We start from the raw sequence: 20,681 nt of genomic DNA on the forward strand, positions 1-20,681 counted from the left end.
AGTTAATATAATATAAAACATAATATTATATTTAATAGTTCTATAAAATTATACTTAATATTAATATAATATAATATTTAATAATGTTTAAATATTTTATTAAATTATGTTATAATATTTATGCAAGAGTCTACAAGACAACAATAAGTTGTGAGTCTCTCATGTAGGAGGTCTTGGGTTAAGTCTACTTGAGCTTAACACATAATATTAAAAATTAATTTTATCAAATAATAATGTGATAATATTTAATAGAATTATTAGAGTAAATTGATAACATTATTATATTGGTATTTAGGTTTAAAAATACAAGATTTTTATACAATTATAATTAATGTTAGGGTTAGAACTTAGTTAAAAATATAATAAGACTCAAATATTAGGGTTATGTTTAGATTATGATTAAGGTTTTTGTAAGGATTCTATTTTGAGATAGAAATACAATTAAATGTTACACAAATTAGAGTTAAGGTTAGAGTTAGGATATTTGTAAGGTTTTGGATTACAATAAAAAATGTAATTGTGTTTACTATATATTATGGGTATTGTTGGATATAGAATTATGATTATAGTAATAGTTATGGTTACATTTGAATTAAGGATAGGGTGGGTGTTACACTTATGCTTATATTTAGGGTTACAATACACTTTAGTTAAAATATCCCCTAGAATATTTTCTCCAATGTTTTATCAAATATTTCACATAAATTCTAAAGACAACTTGAATATAACTGATTTGTTAAATACTTTTTGTCCTAATTTAGTATCCACTAAAAACCTTATATTACTAGATTTGTGAAAATTTGATTTGATGCCAATCACATTTCCTAGGGATTTACCAATTTTTATGAGGATTTGTATATGTTTTAATTCAGGTGGAATTTTTTACATTCAATCCATTTCAGTTTAATATATTTCCTAATATTGTTTTCACTCAAATTAGGTTCCCAAGCTAAAATTTTTACTAAGGAACCTTTATACAAGCAGTAAGAATTTGAGATCAATTTGTTCCTAATATCTTTTCTTTCACAATATGAATATAACAAATAGTTAGAACAAGGTATGATACTTACTTGATACTGACAAATCCTTTCTAATCTTCTTACCAATTTTGGTATTAGCTTTTTTGGTCTGCTCCAGTATGCATATACACCTAACTCTAAACACTCCAACCACTTGTCCTCTATATGGTTGTCACTTATAATCTGGATATCTGGATAGTGCTCCTGATTTTCTAGGGTTCCTATACTTAGAGGATGTTTAGATATCTCTAAATCCTTGATTTCATATGGTATTTTATGGGGAGGAATATAAGCTTCCAAGATTTTTTTCAGGGTATTGAGAAACCTAAAAAAATGCTATAGATGAACTACTATACTTTTTAATATCTAAGGGGATACTATTTGCTTATGTTAATAATTGGTAGCTTTAGTTGCATAAACTATATTGCAAATATATATATTTATATATTAAATATATGAGATATTTATTTGTCATTATATTAATTACATTCTAATGAATGAACATGTCTCGTAAAAAGACATGTCTATCTATACTTCATCCCATATGAGAGAGATGGTTGTCATTTGGAAAACACATACCAAAAACATTATGGCAGTGCTATTACATTACTTTTTAATACCTAATGGGATACTATTTGCTTATGTTAATAATTGGTAGCTTTAGTTGCATAAACTATATTGCAAATATATATATTTATATATTAAATATATGAGATATTTATTTGTCATTATATTAATTACATTCTAATGAATGGACATGTCTCGTAAAAAGACATGTCTATCTATACTTCATCCCATATGAGAGAGATGGCTGTCATTTGGAAAACACATACCAAAAACATTATGGCAGTAGTAGATTTGGAAAACTTGACACGGTATTAGAGCCAAACTGTAAATGTACTAGAAGAAATAGGTGGACACCCAAAATTGGCAAAGATCTAAAATGACAAAAGTTTTGATCAAATGATGCAAAATTAATTAATCAAACCACCTATCAAATAAAAAAAGACCTAAATCAACTTTAAAAAGAGGGAAAAAAAATTAATATAATCATAAAATGAAATAAAAATGGAAAAAGGAAAAGAAAAGGGTTGAAAATAAATGGAAAATTTATTAAATCAATAAAAAAGTCATTTATTCTCACAAAAGTGAAAATCCTTCTTTTTACATTTAAAAGAACTGAAAAATCTTCATTTATCCTCACAAACTAAGTTTGCTGGATCCTTCCTCTTGGTGCCTTATGAGATATTTAAAGTTTCACCATTACCCCTAGTCAAAATTAAAATCTTGATCATTACCCCAACCCCTTCTAAAATCCTATAAATAGGAGGAAAATTCAAGAGCAAAAGGACCCCAAGTTTAGGCATCTACACTATAGGCACATTTTGAGTTAGCATGTTAGCATGTTAGCATTGTTATTATAGAAAATTCATGTCATTCTAGTATCTTCATAGCATTCTAGGGTTATTATACTAATATAATTTGCATTCTCACATAGATCTTGCATGGACATTTATAGATCTGCATTCATAACATACTCCCATTCTAGAGCTGACACTGAGATGCTGGTCTGAGAGCAATCTTAGCAGTTGTAGTTAGGGAAACATGGGATATTCATAGAGCCTCTATTTGACAATGATTTCTTGGGTCTAACTTAGTTTTTTGTAATTCTATTTGCACTTTTCTCTAAGGTCTCATAAATACATGATTCCAACATGTACAAATTGGCACCCACCATGGGGCTTCATCTTAAAGCCTATTGGTTCTCTAAATTTTCTTATTAATCTTCTATTTTTCTTCTAGATCTACATTTTTCTCTAGTTTCTTGTGTAGATCTAACTAGTTGCAGCTTTTACAATGTTTGGGAAGCTTCATAACAAGAAAAAAAAACTTTAAAAGACATTCCTGAGCTCATGAAGACCGGATTTGCAATTTTCCTGATGCTACAGCTCTTCTAGACACTATTTTTAAACTTCCACATAGTCTTTTAATGCATTTGAAGTGTTATGTAATGCATATGAAGTTTTTTGTAGTTCATTTGAAATATTCTATAGTGCATTTGCATGATTAAATAGTGCATTTGACTATTTTTATAGTGCATTTAAATATTTCCTTAACACATATACCATTTTCTGTAGCACATCTGATTAGAGTTATAAATAGCCATATCTAACTTGTAGATTTGATTTTTGGTTGTTTACAAATCTCTTCTAGGTAGACAAGAATTCTTAGGCTACTCAAATTGTGAGGTAGGAATGAAGACCCTAAAAAATACTCCTAGCCTTTGCTAGCACTAAATCGGGTAAGTAGACCTAGACCCTCATCAATTAGATTGTAGCATTTCTAAATTCATAACCTAGTTTAAGTAGAAATTTTGGTTTTGCTAATCTATCTAGGAGTAGGCCTATGCTCTCAACTTATCGAGTTGATAAGAATTCCAAACCTTCTGTAAGGGTCAGTTGTGATCAAGTGGGAAATGAACAAATATGTAGAGTTAAGTAGGAGCCTCCTGTTTTCCATAGGTAAAGGCTCATAGTTGAACAATATTTGTCTGTGTTTGGGGAGATCAAAGTAGTAGGGATATGCTCTCACTCTTTTAGAGTGATCAAACTCCTAAACTTACATTTGATTTCTACTTTTCCTATTTTTTACTAGCTAGATTACTTAGCCATAGAAGGGCTACCTCACAAGATTTTCCTTAGCAGGGCCAGTGAGAGAAATCACCTTCCATCTTGCATTCCCAATAAAATGCAAGCCAATCATGTTCAAAATATAGCCTTCCTCTAGTAGTCTCATAAGAGATTGTGCCAAACCTCCTTAGCATTGGTGGGAAGCTATCCATAGAGGTAAATTTGAACACTGTTGGTCAGACACTAAAACCCTGTCATCACTAACTTTAGCCAACCATTATTAGGAAGCCATTTCTTTCATTTTCTAGGTGTGTGTGGGTTTATTTCATTATCATTTCTACTATTTTTGTGTTTGGATGTGTTTTCTATAATACACATTAACAAACTTTAGATCACAGTCCTTCTAGAAAATACAATTGCAAATCGATGCAAAACTGAATACAAACATTGTTGTTTTCCTTGAAATAACACATTTAATACTTTAAAAAATGCATTTGACCCTTTTTGTAATGCCTTTACCTCCTGCAATAGCACATTTGACTAAAATAATAGTACATTTGAAGACTTAAACAACACATATCCTATAGAACAACACTTGGCACACTATAAAACAACACATACAAGCATTAAAATAGCGTATTTAAAGCTTTCTGCAGTGCATTTGAGGAAACAATTAAAACAAAGGCTATATGTACACACAATATTTGTAAAAAAAAATAGATTTTAGCCAATAATAGAGCTTTGGATCAGCGGAATAAAGATTTCCAAAAAAGGTTGGATGGTCTGGATAACAGAGTGGTTAATATGGAGAAGATGGTTAAGAAACTGGTTGATTAGAATTGTTCTATTTTGAAGATTGTGCTAGAAAAAATTAATACTCTTTTGAATAGATTTGAATAGGGAAAGTTCAAGGATCCAAGGATATGAAAGATGACCATGGACCTAGCAAGCATACTAGGGCTAATTAAAAAAATATTGAGGTTGTCGAAGCCAAAGAAATGGATGATTTGAAGGCCTTTGTAGATAACATGAACATCCTTATAGACTAGGCAATGGGTTTATAGAAGACCCTGTAGTTGGTTTTGTGCTATCTTTTTGCTTTCTTTTTGCTATCTTTTCCTATTAGTTTCTTTATGGCTACATGTTTAAGCTAGTTCTGTTCTTAGGCACTGTGCACAGTTCTTCTGAGTTTTTCAACTATTGTTGTTATGTTTCTATATAAAAGGTTTTGGGTCCTTTAAAACCTATTTTTACTTAATCAAAATGAACAATAAATTTGAATACCCTTTTTCCTTGTTGACATTTTTCAAAATTGAGAGATTTTGAAATTGACTATCACCTTTTTTAAAACAAGCAACATTATAAGCTCCATCTAGAGATTTTTAATCAAATAGTTATCGTTAGTTCAAATTCACATATCAAGCCAGAAGTGACCAAAAACACACATTCATTCCCTACCTAAATTTTTGATAATGAACTTACCATTATCAACATTGCCAAACACCTTTTCAAACATAGCTTGTTGCTTCAACAAACTATGGTCTAAAATAAATCCTCATATTGTCAAAATGTAAAGGAATTAAGGGATTCCCATCTACATCTCATGCCATTTTGTAAAACTAGTGTAGCCACAAAATAGAATGAACCAAAATGATCACTTATATAAGTGAGTGCTAGGATAGCCAAAAGAACCATCAAATACATGCAATCTCTAGGCTTTATTAAGCATGTCACGCTAGTAGACTATTCATCAAATACAACTACCCATGAATCACCCTTATTCAACTAGAACTCAGAGCCATTTACCAAAATGGGTTCAACTAATGCGTGGGATTAAAAGAGTATTCAAACCAAAATTGAGGATTTTTAGCAAAATCTTGAGCTTGTTGATATCATGGAAAAAATACTCAAAAGAAACAAAGAACATTACCTGCTAGTATTAGCACAACAAGGTGCAAAATTGTCATTTGACTTTAACATAACAAATCTTTAATGGGACAAAGAAGAATCACCCTTGGAAGTTGTTACACAAAAATTCCAAGATTTACAACTAGAAATGGAAAGGATGAAATGAGGGAAGATCCAACCCGTAGAATTCAGCCTTGAAAAAGTGTGTCTCCTTCCATTTGATCAAAGTATCACCTTGACACCTTTTCCACATAATATGTAACTACCAAAATATGATAAGTATTTTGGTACAGCCGATCCTCAAGATCACCTCAAACAATTCTATACTATAAGTATGGAATTTGTCCATGACACAACTTACCTAATGTGACTATTTCTTAGAAGCCTAAGAGGGCAAGCCATGGAGTGGTTCTCCAAGCTACCCTCCAACATTAAGTCATTTGATCAAATAGCTTCCATTTTTATTGCCCAATATTCTTACAATATCGAAAGAGAAGTGACTATGATTGATTTGTGCAACATGAATCAACTCCCCAGAGAATCTTTCAAAGTCTTCTTACAAAGGTGGAAAAACACATTTGCCAAATACCACTAAGACATCCTAGACAAGGAGAAGACAAACATCTTCATCAACAGTCTCTCAAAACCTATGAGTTACTAGCTCTAGCTTCAAGGGCCCAAAGACTTTAAGACTACTTTAGAAAATGTTGCTAAAGTAGAAGAAACCTTGATAAATAATGACATCATTAAGCTATCAAAAGATGACAAAGGTTTCTCGAACAACTCCTCACGGAGACATAATTCATCTGATCGGTCAACTGATAAACAAAATTTGTAGTGGATAAATAACAACAAAAATATAGTCAATGATGGGGTGGTTGAAGCTAATCATGTTAAACCACAAGCTCAACCCTATCCAAACTAGCAATATCCTATCATCAATAACACCAATATAAATACTAGATAAAACCCACCTAGCCAAGACAATGTTCATTCATTTTATTGTTGCAACACATCTACTCCTTCAACTTTCAATAAAAAAATAGCCTATAATTAAGCTCCTCCCCTGAGAGGATACCAATCTTTTGACATACCCAAGGAATACACATCCATCAGTGTGTCTTACGAGAGTGCATTACAAACACTCTTAGAAAATGAACTTATTGTACTCCCTAAGGCCAAGCCCTTTGAACCACAAGTTAAACCAAAGTGGGGGAGTGAAAAACACTTTTGTACCTACCACTGAAATAGGGGGCACTTGACCAAAAACTGTTACACTGTTAAAGGGGCTATACAAAAATTGATCAAGAATGGAACTATTGAAGTGAATAACCTTTGTAACAATGAAGACCACATGGTCTTCAAAAACCCTTTCATGAGCCATGAGAAGGATGAATCCTCTAGAGAAAACTAGAACACATCTTTGCATGATAAAGTTAATTATGCTCATCATTAATATAATAGTATCAATATGATCTTCGGGTATGATGATATTGTAAATGTCATCATAATTAAAGACAAACATAAGAAACAATTGATAATTTTTTTTACCCAAGGTCAAGCCTTCAAACTCACTCTATTAGGGCCAATAACTAGTTCAAAATAGGCAACTACAAGTTCCATTATACCCAAATATAGTTTAGTTAACCAGTTATTGAAAACTCCCACCCACATTTCCATCTTTGAACTATTGTAAATATCACCGGAACATAAAGAGATCCTCACCATTAAATCCTTAGTGCCAAGTGACCTGGATGTTAGCAGACTTCAAAACATGGTAAGTAACCTTGTTTCTCCCCAATGTGTATCCTTTTCAGCCCAAGATGACATATCCATCATTCACCCACAAAACTCTTTGTTACACATTGAGGTCTTTATTCACATAAATAGAATCAAAAGAGCCTTGGTTGATGGTAGAGATGGCCTAAACATATGCACTTTGAATTTGGTATGAGCTCTAGGATATGTAGAGGATGTTATTGACCCTAAAAAGAAGATTATGATCAGAGCTTATGATGATGAGGAGGGATACTCCAAGGGCATGGTCATTCTACCAATAAGGGTTGTCCCTATCATAAAGGAAACTATTTTCCAAGTCCTAGATTTGAAATTGACCCACCAGATCTTGTTAGGTAGGCCATGGGTCCATGACATGTAGGTTGTCCCTTCCACCTACCATCAATGTTTGAAATTTCCTTACATGAATCAAGAGATGACCATGCCTAGGGACCAAAATTATGCCCAGTACTATAACATTCTTGTCCCTCACAATAGGGAAGAGGTAAACATTCTGACAAGTGTTGATAGACAATCCTCATCAACAAACACCTCTGCATCCATAGGTCAAGACAACAATCAATTATCCATATCAACTAAGGGTAAAGAGAAAGTAGGTTGTTCCAATGCTTCCACTCCCTCACCATCATCATCAAAGGACTCTAAACAATCACAATATGAGGAAATGGATAACTTAATGAAAGAATTTGATTAGAAGTGCAAATTGCAATGTAAAGGGATATGCGAGTATTCAGTCTCATTATTTGATCCCCCACTATCTCCAAGATCTCATGGCAAACCATCTTCAACCACTAGGCCCTATCATGACCATTTCATCAAAGAAAGCAATGTACCTTCAAGTTCCACATAGGAAACAAGTGAATGAATACAAAATATTGATATTTCCCCTCACCTCTTTAGAAAAGGTTTTGATCTAATGAAGAATATGGGTTACATGAGTGATGGTCCTTTAGGGAAAGGAAAAGGTATTGTTGAACCCCTAGTAGGGCAATTTAGGTCTAACAAATCAAAAAATAGGGGTAGGATATTTATAACAATACAATCTAAAGACCATTCCTAGATCCTATTCCAAACATGGTGATTCCTCCTCTTCCACATTGGTATGGGTAACGAAGGAAAAAGATGTCAACAACCAGAAAGTAGTTGATACTAAAATGTGAATCTATCCTTCCCTGATTTACAACATACAAGAGAACTATCCATGGATGCCCCTAAAACTGAAGATGATGATGATTCCACCAAGTGAGAATTTGACTCATTAGCTGAAGAATCCACCCATGATAAAGAATGTGATTTTTTTTGCATTCCTACTCCTAATAGTTATGTGGCACAAGGATCAACTCCTTGTTCAGACCTTACTTCACCAAGAGTCAATACACATCATCACAACTTAGAAGAGGATATATAATAAGCACATGACATGACATCACATGAGGATGATCAACCTAATGATGGGTTCCAGTTTCAAACTTTATTCCTAGACTTCTTTCTAGTAGAAGTTGAAGATGAGTACTATGAGCCACTCACAAGCTCTAACTTCCATGATAGTTTAGAAGAGGCACGTGTTATAGACCTAACTGATATAGAATATGAATCATCAAATGAGGTCATGTCTTTAAACACCACTAGATCCCATTCATATTATGTATCACTATCCTTAGTCCATCCTGAGATTATCGGTTAGGACTCAACTGAACCTTACAAGTTCCCACAATTTGACAATGACCAAGATGTTTTCGTATACCTTAACATGGTTGAAACATCTCATTTACAAAGAACAAGAAAAATTTATGTAGATGGGTCTAATATCAATCATCTTAGCCATATGAGAAAGGGGAGAACACATCCAAGAAACAATGACCAAAAACACATTGTGGCTAGTCTTGCGAAAAATGAAACAAATAGAAGTGACACATCCAATGGTGAAAACCCAACTATGGCAACCACGAATGAGATGATTGATACCTTACCCAGACATTTAGAGGAATAGTTATCTATTTTGATTGAGCCTACAAAAAAGGTCAATATTGGAATAGAAGAAGAACCCAGGATAATTCGTTTGGCATAGTCCTTAACTACGAAGGAAAGAAGTGAATTCATTTGCTTCTTTAAAGAAAGGAAAATAAATTTTGCATGGTCTTACACTAACATGTGAGGGTTAGATCCAACTCTAATCCTTCATCACCACAACATTTCTCTAGATGACAAGCTAGTTAAACAAAAACTAAGGAAAATGTATCCTCACATAGCATTACTAGTCAAAACAAAATTGGAGAAATTGCTTAGTACCAACTTCATCCTACCATTAGCCTATGCATCATGTATATCACATATTGTACCTATCTCAAATAAATATGGTAGCATATGGATCTGTATTGACTTTTGGGATGTCAATAAAGCATGGCCTAAGGATGATTTTCCCCTTCCAAACATTGACACAATTATAGATCTGATAGCAGGACATTCCATGTTTTCACTCATGGATGATTTTTCAAGATACAACCAAATAAAAATAGCACTAGAGGACCAAGAGAAAACAACTTTTACTTATGCATGGGGAATATTCTATTGGAATGTCATGCCCTTTGGTCTAGAGAATGCAGGGGCTACTTATCAATGGGCCATGATGACCATTTTCCATGACATGATGCACACTTTTATGGAATATTATATCAATGACCTCCTTGCCAAATCCCATACCTAAGAGGATCATCTTCCTATACTGGATAAGATCTTCACATGCTTAGAAGCATTCAAAGTTAGGCTAAAGCCTAAGAAATGTGTTTTTGATGTGAAATCCAAAAAACTCCTAGGGTACATTATCTCTACCAAAGGAATCAAGGTTGATCTTGAAAAGGTACAAGCCATTATCATCATGCAATTTCCAAAGAACTTGAGCCGGCTACATTCTCTCTAGGGAAGACTTCAATTAGGTTGTCACTTCATATCTCAGTTAGGAGAAAAGTGTGTGCCTTTCACTCAAATCCTCCACAAGGACATAGTTTTTAAATGGGATAGTCATTGTCATATGGCCTTTGATCTTCTCAAAAATTACTTGATGAATCCACTTATGTTGGTACCTCTAGTTCCACACAAACCTTTGTTTATCTATAACTCTAATAGAAAAATCAATAGGAACCTTCTTGGTGTAAGAAAATGATCAAGACAAAGAAAGAGCTATTTATTACATCAATCACACCCTGGTCAATTATGAGCTAAATTATACTTTTATTAAAAAAGCTTGCTTGGCCATAGTTTTTTATTCAAAAAAGCTATGTCATTATCTTCTGAGGCACAAGGTTAACCTCATATCTAAAATTGACCCTCTCAAATATCTTCTCAGTAAGACAACATTAATAGGTAGATTAGCCAAATGGGTAATGATCCTAAGTGAATTTGACATTGAGTACATTGATAGGAAGGATATAAAAGGACAAGTCATTGCCAATCAATTGGAAGATACGCCCATAGAGAGCTCAAATCCTATCCTAGATGACTTTCCAAACATGCATAGTCTTTAGATAGAACTAGTCACATGGAAGCTCTAATTTGACATTTCCTACACCCACCATGGTTTAGGTGCTGGTATTCTGTTCATCACACCCCTAGGCATCACCATCTCCATGTCTTACAAATTTCTCTTCCTGTACACAAACAATATGGAATAGTACAAAGAATTGGTTTTGGGCGTTGAGCTAGCCTTAGAATGGAAGTTAACAACCCTTGAAGTCTATAAGGATTCTCAATTGGTCATCAATCAAGTTACAGACACATATCAAACCAAAGATGAGAAATTTTTACCTTACAAGCATATGGTTGGTATGCTTAAGGCATGGTTTTTTCACATTACTTTTGAATAAATTCCTAGGGACAAAAATAGGGTAGTAGATGCCATGGCCACCCTGGCCTTCTTGTTTTAGTTACCAGATCAACATGAGAGATATGAGTTCTTAGTAGAAGAGGTGGTTCAACCCATGTTTACTCAACCTGAATCCCTCATTATTTTCCATTTAGACACCCCTAATTCCCCTTGGTATGACTCAATCACCACCTATCTCCATGATAATACCATTCCCTCTCACCTCTCATGAAACCAAAAGTGTAACTTCCTCTAAGAAACCACACATTACACTTTGGTGGCTAATATGTTGCATAGTAAAGGTCACGATGGCAATTTATTTAGATGTCTCAAAAAGGATGAGTCTAGGGTTGCTCTGCAAGAAGTCCATGCAGGGATTTGTGGATCAAATTCTAGTCAATTTACATTAGCAAAGAAAATTCTTATAATGGGCTATTTCTAGCCAACCATGGAACACGATTCTATCAACTATGTAAAAACTTGTAAAAAGTGTCAAATCCATGAAAAACTTATTCATGCACCAGCACAAGAACTTAACTCTTTGGCCACACCATGGCCTTTTATCAGTGGGGCTCTGATTTAATTGGAGCAATCCACTCACCTTCCTTTGGTGGACATAAATGGATCATCACCACAACTAAATATTTCACCAAGTGGGTCAAAGAGACACCACTTGCAAACTCTATTGGAAAAAAAATCTTCATTCATAATAAACCATATAATTTGTTGGTTTGGCATACCTCATGCCATCCTAACAGATAACACCTTGTATTTTAAAAATCAAATAGTTGACAAGTTATGTGAGAAGTTTCACATTATACACCATTTATTGTAAACTTTTATCCCAAAGGCAATGGCCAAGAAAAGGTCACCAACAAGAACATTATCAACATTCTTAAAAGAACTATCAATGATATTGGTAGAGATTGGCATTTACAACTAAACCTTGCCCTCTGGGCCTATATGATGAGTGTTCAAATGCCTTTGAGTACCACTCCCTTCTCCTTGGTTTATGGATGTGAATCCATTCTTCCTTTAGAGGTCAAGATCCCATCATTAAGAGTTATCCTCCATGATATCCTATTAGATGAAGACTATAGATTGGCCCATCTAGAGCAATTAGAACTATTAGAAGAACATCAACGTATAGTGCATGAGCATCTTAGAGTGTATCAGAATAGGTTGTCCAGACACTACAACAAAAAGGTCAAACCTCATGTCTTTCAAATCGGGGACCTAGTTCTCTAGGAAAACCCTAAGAATCAGGCTGCTAGGGAGAAGAAAGGAAAATGGGAGGCCAATTGGATTGGTACTTACATTATAATAGAATCCTTTGGGACTAGTACTTATAGACTTTCACATTGTGATGGTGAAGAACTAGAAGAACCCATCAACAACATCCATCTCAAGAGATTCTATTCCTAAAGCTTTGCAGAAGGACCTCATTATTGAAAAAATCCAAAAAAATCAAAACACCAGAAAACATGAAAAAATAAATCCTGGTACAAAAGGATTGGGAAATACCACCTTTGTTCAAAAGGAGTGAGAGATAACACCTTTTAACTTCCCTAAACAAAACAAGTCCTTCAATGTGAAGGAACCATAAGGCATAGCCCAAACAATCCTCTTTAAGATAAATTTTTCTTTTTTGTGGTCTTTTCACTCCATCTCACCTCGCTATCTAGCACAGTTGAGTTAATTTCACACATAACCAATTGAGTAAAACTTGTGGGTTATAGTTTAGTGGTTTCTTAGCATCAAACATAGCTCACAGTAGTTGAGACAACCAACAAAATAGCAACAAAGGCATGATAGGTAGATCAAAGGAAATATGGAGTTTGATTATGTTCTAAGATATCACATACATGAATTGCAGGAAAATCAATGCACATCTCAACTTCTACCGTGGTCAATAGTTCCCAACATCCCTTTTAGCCTTCATAAAATCCATTTGAAGTCCCAAAAATCCTTTTTTGCCTTCTCAGCCCACTTTTGGTCTCCCTAACTCTTTATGTGCTCCAACAAGGCCTCGGTTATCTCCATATTCAAACAAATCTCACTCACATCCTCCTTTTCCTACCCCCCGATCAAAAATTGTCAAAAATTATCAAAACAATTCAAAATTGTCGAAAATTATCAAATACATTCAAAAATTGTCAAAAATATTCAAATATTATCAAAACTTGTCAAAAATTCTCAAAAATTATAAAAAACAGTCAAAAAGTCTTGAACACATCAAAAATAGCCCACAACTTAGGTCAAACAATAACAACCTCATCCCAAATAGGCTATTTAATTTTACATGAATTAATTTTTTATTTTTCAACTTGATGATCCATTGATTTCATGTCGAGCTAGTGTCCATCTATAATTGCTGCTCCTTCAAGACAGGTTTGCATACCTTGACCAATTTTATATGAAATCAATGATGAGGCCCACTATATTGAAAAATATTGAAATATTTTATGGCATATCTTAATGCCCTATTAGCTTTGAAAAAAAACAAACAAGAGAATCCATTTATCAAAAAGTAGTGTAGTTATATCTTGAAACATCTTGCTATGCTTTGGAAAATTTGGCATAATGCAGATAGTGGAAAAGGTTCCAGCAGAGTCCCTTTTCTTTCCTCATGTCAAGAACAACATCTCCTAATGGATTTACAATCTTATTTATTTTATAGAGACCACGATAAATCCAACAACCTCTCTACAAATATATCAATGCTCTCTAGAAAGGCCTAGATATCCACTAGACTCACCTAGATATCCGTCAGACTCTTTCATCATCATCTAACAAGGCCTTAGAATAAGTAAGTGTACGTTTGAGAGACCACAAGGCCCTCAAACACCTCTTCTAGCCCCCAATGCATTTTTAAAGGCCCTATTAACACCTTTTCAAATGCCCATGCACCTTTTTCAAGGCCCAAGCACCTTTTTTAGGTCTTGTGCACCTTTCAAAAGGCCAGAAGGCCCTTTTTAGGCCCTCAAATTTTTTTTAACTCCTCATGCATTATGCATGAGAACACCTAGGCTACCTCCATCATTTGAAAGATTTTTGGCTTGTACTTGACTCTATCCAAGTCAAGAGAATAGATTAGTTTGTTTGAAGACCATAGAAAGTCATTTGTAGTGTTGGCTAAGTGAATTAGTCACTAGGATTAAGGTCACTAAGTAGCCATTGTTAGTTGTTATTTCAATTTCTTAATATTAGTGTGTTAGAGTCTTTAATGTGTCTTAGGCACATAAATCTTCTAAATGGATGTTATTATGATGCCTTAGGGTCATTAAGCTAATTAGTTCCTTAGAATCTCATGAGGATAGAGGTCCTAATAAATAGGACCATGGCTTAACAAGAAGTTGCTAAATGTTGTAAAAATGTTGTCATGAAAACATTTACAATAATTGCAAAAGTTGCATGTAACATTATTATCCTCAGATTCCCTAAATTCTAGGAGATGATTCTCAACCAATAGGATTGAAAACATGGAGAATGGCATCTAAGATCATCTAGGGGCTTGAAATTGAAAGTGTGTGCGATTCTAACAAGTTTTAGTGAATAGAGAATAGTGCTTTGCAATATTGTTTTGTGCTTTTCATTGGGAGAATGAAATTATATGGATTGAATCTTGAAATTTAGTTATGGATTTGAGTAGTGTAGGATGTTTAGAGACTTTTCATTTATTAAGAATGTTGATTTGAGTTAGTCTTGTAGCTAGGAGAAAATTAGTTTAGTTTAGATAGTGTGCTGGTTCCTAGAAGACAATTTTTTCTTTCATGGCTCCCACTTGAGACTTAACCCTTGAAACATTGAAAATGAGGATGAATCTTAGAGTTTATCCATTTTAAATGATGTATATAAAGCTAGGATTATAGGGAAGTAGTTTTAATATTTTAAAAGTCAAGCTCTAGGCAAGCTGAGGATGTCTAGTTAGAGGTTTGACAGTGTTGAATCTAACGATTAAGTGTAGGGGATAGAAGTATTGTATAAAAAAAGTATAGTTCTAGGAAGGGGATAGTAATATCTTGATATTTTATGATTATTGAGGTCATACCAATCCATTTTAGTGAGTTTTAAAAAAGGTTTATAGTCTTGTCATAGGAAATAAGCCTTCTAGCCCTATTAGACCTAGATAATAGGAATCACCTATACAGAAAACCTAGGAGTCTAAGACCTGAAAAATCCATAAGAAAATCCTAAAGGGTGCTCAATTATAGAATTTATTATCCAATTTTAAATGATATTTTTGGAAAGAAAGAGGAATCAGTCATTTTCAAGGGCTAGTTGGAACTAGGCCTAACTAGGCTTCCTAGAGACCAAATCTTGATATCGATAGGAAGAAGGTTTGAAGATCCTTATAAATGGATAAAAATGAAATAAAATGGAGTGTTAAATTGTTTATGGATATCATTTTAATGAAGAATGAAGTTTGTGAGAAAGTTGCACTAAGAGTTTTCTAAGTGAGTGGGACAAGAGTACTAAAACTAGGGTGTTAGTCTTATAAGGGTAAGAACAAAGGATCAAACTCTTGGAGAGGAGTTTGGATTTGTATTAGTTAATTATATAAGACAATAAAGGACCTAGGAGGACTAGGTAAATATAAGAGACAAGATATGTCTCTTGAGAAGTAGTGCAAGCACCCCTTGGAACTCATACACCATATTGGTATCAGAGCCTTGATTTGATCAGGCCTATAATTAATGTTGCAGCCTATTGAATTAGTAGGAGAGAATACACTAGGTGGAACCATGGTGAATAATCTTGAATTAGCCAAGAATATTGAGGAGCAAGAAGAAGATAACAAATTTCTAAGGGAGAGACTAGCCCAAATGGAGCAACTCTTTAGCAAAGTCCAAGATAAAGTTGATAGAATCAAGGAGAAGATTGATCTAAAGGAAAAAAAAGAAGCAAAGGAGAGGGAATTAAAGTTGGAGGAGAAAGAACCAATACCTAACCCTATTATTCCTAAAGAACCATTCTTAAAGGCATTAAAAGCATTAAGTGGAAAAGATTTAGGAGTGCCACTGTTTAGTGGACAAATGGATCTAGATTCATTTGTGGATTGGATTAACAACATTGAAAATCATTTTTAATGTGATGGTATCATAGAGACAAAAAAAAAGGTTATGGTAGCCAAGTCTATATTAAGAGGTTCAACTCTTACTTGGTCTAAGTTTGTGCAAACTGAGAGAGAAAAGGATGGAAAAGGTCCTATAGTTACATCGAAGGTTATGGTAAACAAAGTGAAGCAAACCTACCTTCCTGATGACTATGAAGTTTAGCTTCATAGGAGGAGACAAAATCTTAGAAAAAAATATTTGGATGTCCAAGCATATACAGAGGAATTTGAAAAATTATGTTTCAGGTCCAAGGTAGTTGAAGAGGAAAGCATCAAGCTTGCAAGATACTTGAATGGCCTCAAATGGTCTATTCAGGAAGAGATGAGCCTAGTAAATTTCAAAATCATTAGGTAATGCTACCAAATGGCCTTGAAGATAGAAAAGAAAAGCAAGAGGAAGAAAGAAACCTCTAAAGGTAAAGTTAAGACCAAGGATAGTACAGGTCAAAGAGGTGGTTATGACAGGAAAAGTTTAGATTCAAGGACTCAAGGTGAGGTAAAATTTAGTGAACAACAAGAAGGAAGCTCAACTAGAGGTGGTAGAGGAAGAAATTCTAATTCTAGAAGAAGGAGTGGTGGACAAGGAGGAAGAGGCAACTACTTTGCAAATATGAAGTGCTACCATTGCAATAGATGACCAGAGGAAGGTGGTTCATCACAAGGAGGTGACAAGAGGACAAACTTAGTTCAAGATGAGTCCAATACAATAGAAAAGCATTCTAAAGTACCAGTAAATTCAAAAGAAGGAGAGAACCTCATGATGAGGAGAACATTAATTAAAGAGCTAGTGAAGGAGGAGCCAAGCCAAAGAAGATCTTTATTTAGGATAAAGTGCAAAATGATGGGTAAAGTGTGTAAAGTCATGATTGACTTAGGATCTACTGATAACATTGTTTCAGAGGAAGTAGTCATGTAGGTAAAATTGACAAGAATACTCCACACCAATCCTTATAAGGTCACCCAGTTAAACAAAGGCCAACATGTTAGTAAATGAACAAACATGGGTGGAGTTATCAATTGGAAGGTACAAGGATAGATTTTTGTGTGATGTAATTCCTATGGATGCATGTCATTTTCTCTTAGGTAGACCATGGCAATTTGATCACTAAGCTATCCATGATGGAGGAAATAATGGCTATAATTTTAAGAAGGATAGTGTGACCTTCAAAATACTATCATTGTTGGAAAATGCTGAAGAAAAAACAATTGGTCCAAATGTACTTATGGTGAGTGAAAAGGAGTTCCTACAAACCATGGGAGAAAGTGAAGGTGCATGCTTTACATTGGTGCTAAGACCAAAGGAGGGAAATGAAGGCAAGGAGACTAAGAGGGTAGAGTTACCTAAGGAAATTTAAGATGTGGTACAAGCTTACCAAGGTATTGTAAGTGATGGACAACCATCAACTTTACCCCTTAAAAGAGCTATAAGCCATAGGATAGACCTTATCCTAGGAGCTACCCTACCTAACAAAGCAACCTACAAGATGAATCCTCAACAAAAAGAGGAAATAGCAAGACAAATAAAAGAAATCCTAAACCAAGGCCTAATTAGGAAGAGTATTATTCCATGTTTCATACCCACTATACTTGCACCTAAGAAAGGAGGAACCTAGAAGCTTTACACTAATTCAAGATCTATAAATAGGATAACCATAAGGTGTAGGTTCGCTATCCTTAGGATTGAAGACCGAATGGATTGCCTAAGTGAAGCTAAATACTACAACAAGATAGACTTGAAGAGTGACTATCACCAAATAAGAATACATGAAGGAGATGAGTGGAAAACAACCTTCAAGATCATTGAAGGGGTATATGAGTGGCTTGTCATGCCATTTGGATTATCTGATGCCTCCTCCACATTCATGAAACCATGAATGAATTTCTAAAAGACTACATAGGCAAGTTTTTAGTTGTGTATCTAGATGATATACTAATATGTAGCAAGATAAGGAGTGAGCACCTAGAACAAATTGACATTGTTTTCAAGAATCTACATGATGAGAAGTTGATGATCAACTTGGAGAAGTTTATTTCTATCACATGGTCAGCTAGAAATAGAAAAAAGTAAAGTGGAGGCCATCATGAGTAGGCCTACTCCAAGGTCAACAATAGAGGTAAGGAGTTTTCATGGTCTTGCACAATACTATAGAAAATTCATAAGATAGTTTAGTGCAATTGATGCTCCTATGTTAGATACTATAAAGGGAGGAATTAAAACAAAGTTTCTATGGAATGAGCATGCTAACAAGAGCTTTGAGTTATTAAAGGAGAAGATAGCTACTCAACATGTTTTAGTGTTGCCAAGCTTTCAAAAGCTTTTCACTATTGAGTGTGATGTTAGAAATGTAGCAATTGGGGTTGTTCTAAGCCAAGAGGGAAAACCAGAGGCTTTTCATTCTAAAAATTTGAGTGAGGCTAAGAGGAAATACTCCTCCTATGATCTAGAAATATATGCATTGGTCCAAGCTTTAAGAATGTGGAGGCATTATTTTCTTCCCAAAGAATTCATTGTGTATTTAGTGTAAGGAAACTTGGCAATAAAGAATATAACCGTTTCCACATAACCCATAATAAATCTAAAATAAATATGGAATTAAAATCCACATGCAAGAGAATAGACAACATACCCACAAAATTGTGACACAAGATATACCCTGGGAAACCCTCATTGAGGGAAAAAACCCAGCCTCCAAAAGCATCCATCATCATGTATTATTCAGCAAAAATACCATTGCCATACAACCATGGAAGCCTTCATGGCCATAGCTACAACTGAGAAAATTATGTGAATAAGCATGAATCCATACATCCCATGCCATGCTTCCAACCTTCACAAATGCTCCCTTGGCTAACCTGTCAAGCCTTGTCCCACTCGACTCTTGCCTTTTGTCTTCTCCTTGTCACTCTCTCTCTTACTCTCTACAACAACTACCCTTGTGGCTGTTTATATAGTAGCAAGTCCCACAAAACCACCAAGTGGTATTACATAAACCATGTGCTACCTAACCCACTGACCCCACATTTAATATTGGGCATTTATTTCTTTTCCCCCAATATTAAATAATTGCATGAAATATTTTTACAATGTTACAATACAACTCATCAAGAATATTCCATGGGAATCTTTACATGTTGCACGTCCATCTAGGCACAACATTACATAATAAAATAAAATAATAAAATAACAATATTATGCAATGTGTGCAACACCCATTATCTCAACATTTAGAAAACCAAGCACTTAGTTTTTTGACTTCACAAGAAAAGTCAAGTCACAAGAACATGAAGTGGGTTGAGTACCTACAAGCATATACCTTCAATATCAAGCACAAGGAGGGTGTTCTCAATAAGGTGGCTGATGCCTTATCTAGGAGGGCACTCACACTCCAAGAAATTCAGTTGAAAAGCATGGCAATAGATTATTTCAAGGATCTATATGTAGATGATGAGGACTTTTCCGACATATATAAGGTGTGTGATGAATACAAGAATTATTTTCATAGTAGTTATGTTGAATATACTTTGCAAACTGATCTCTTATTCAAAGAGAATCAGTTGTGTGTCCCTAGAGTCTCTATTAGAGATAATTTGATACAAGAAAAGCATAATGGTGCTTTGAGTGGTTATTTTGGAATTACTAAGACCAAATAAATTTTTTTAAGGTTTTATTATTGACCAAGGATGAATCTTGATCTTAGGAGGTATGTGGAAAGTTGTGTTATATGTCAAAAACCCTAAGGCACTTCTACAAATGCTGGTCTTTACCAACCACTACCAATTCCTACTAGGCCAAGGGAATGTTCAAGCATGGATTTTGTAGTTGGGTTACACAAGACAAGAGGAGGCATGGATAGTGTGTATGTGGTTGTGGATAGATTTATAAAAATGGCTCACTTTGTGCCATGCAAGACCACTAATGATGCCACTCAAATAGCCTCTCTATTCTTCAAAGAAATTGTGAGAATCCATGGGTTACCTATCAACATTGTGTCAGATAGGGACACTAAGTTTATGATTCATTTTTGGAAGACTCTTTGGAAAATATTGGGCACCAACTTGTCATTTGGATGAGCCTATCACCCCCAAACTGATGGTCTAACCAAGGTTTTTAATAGGAGACATGGGAATCTCTTAAGATGTTTGACTAAGGAGTATCAATAGCAGTGGGATCAGCTGATTGGACAAGCTAATTATGCCTACAATGATGCCATAAATAGATCCACAAGGAAGATTCCATTTGAGATAGTTTATGAACTACATCATAGGGGTGTCTATGTGTTGAGAGATTTGAAAGATGGAGTGAAAGAAAGTGATTATGTTGATGACTTTTTATATGCCATGAAAGAGGTTGA

The sequence above is a fragment of the Cupressus sempervirens genome, chromosome 5, assembly GCF_028749045.1.
Source record: "Cupressus sempervirens isolate cs-2001-9-10 chromosome 5, ASM2874904v1, whole genome shotgun sequence".
Lineage (NCBI taxonomy): Eukaryota > Viridiplantae > Streptophyta > Pinopsida > Cupressales > Cupressaceae > Cupressus > Cupressus sempervirens.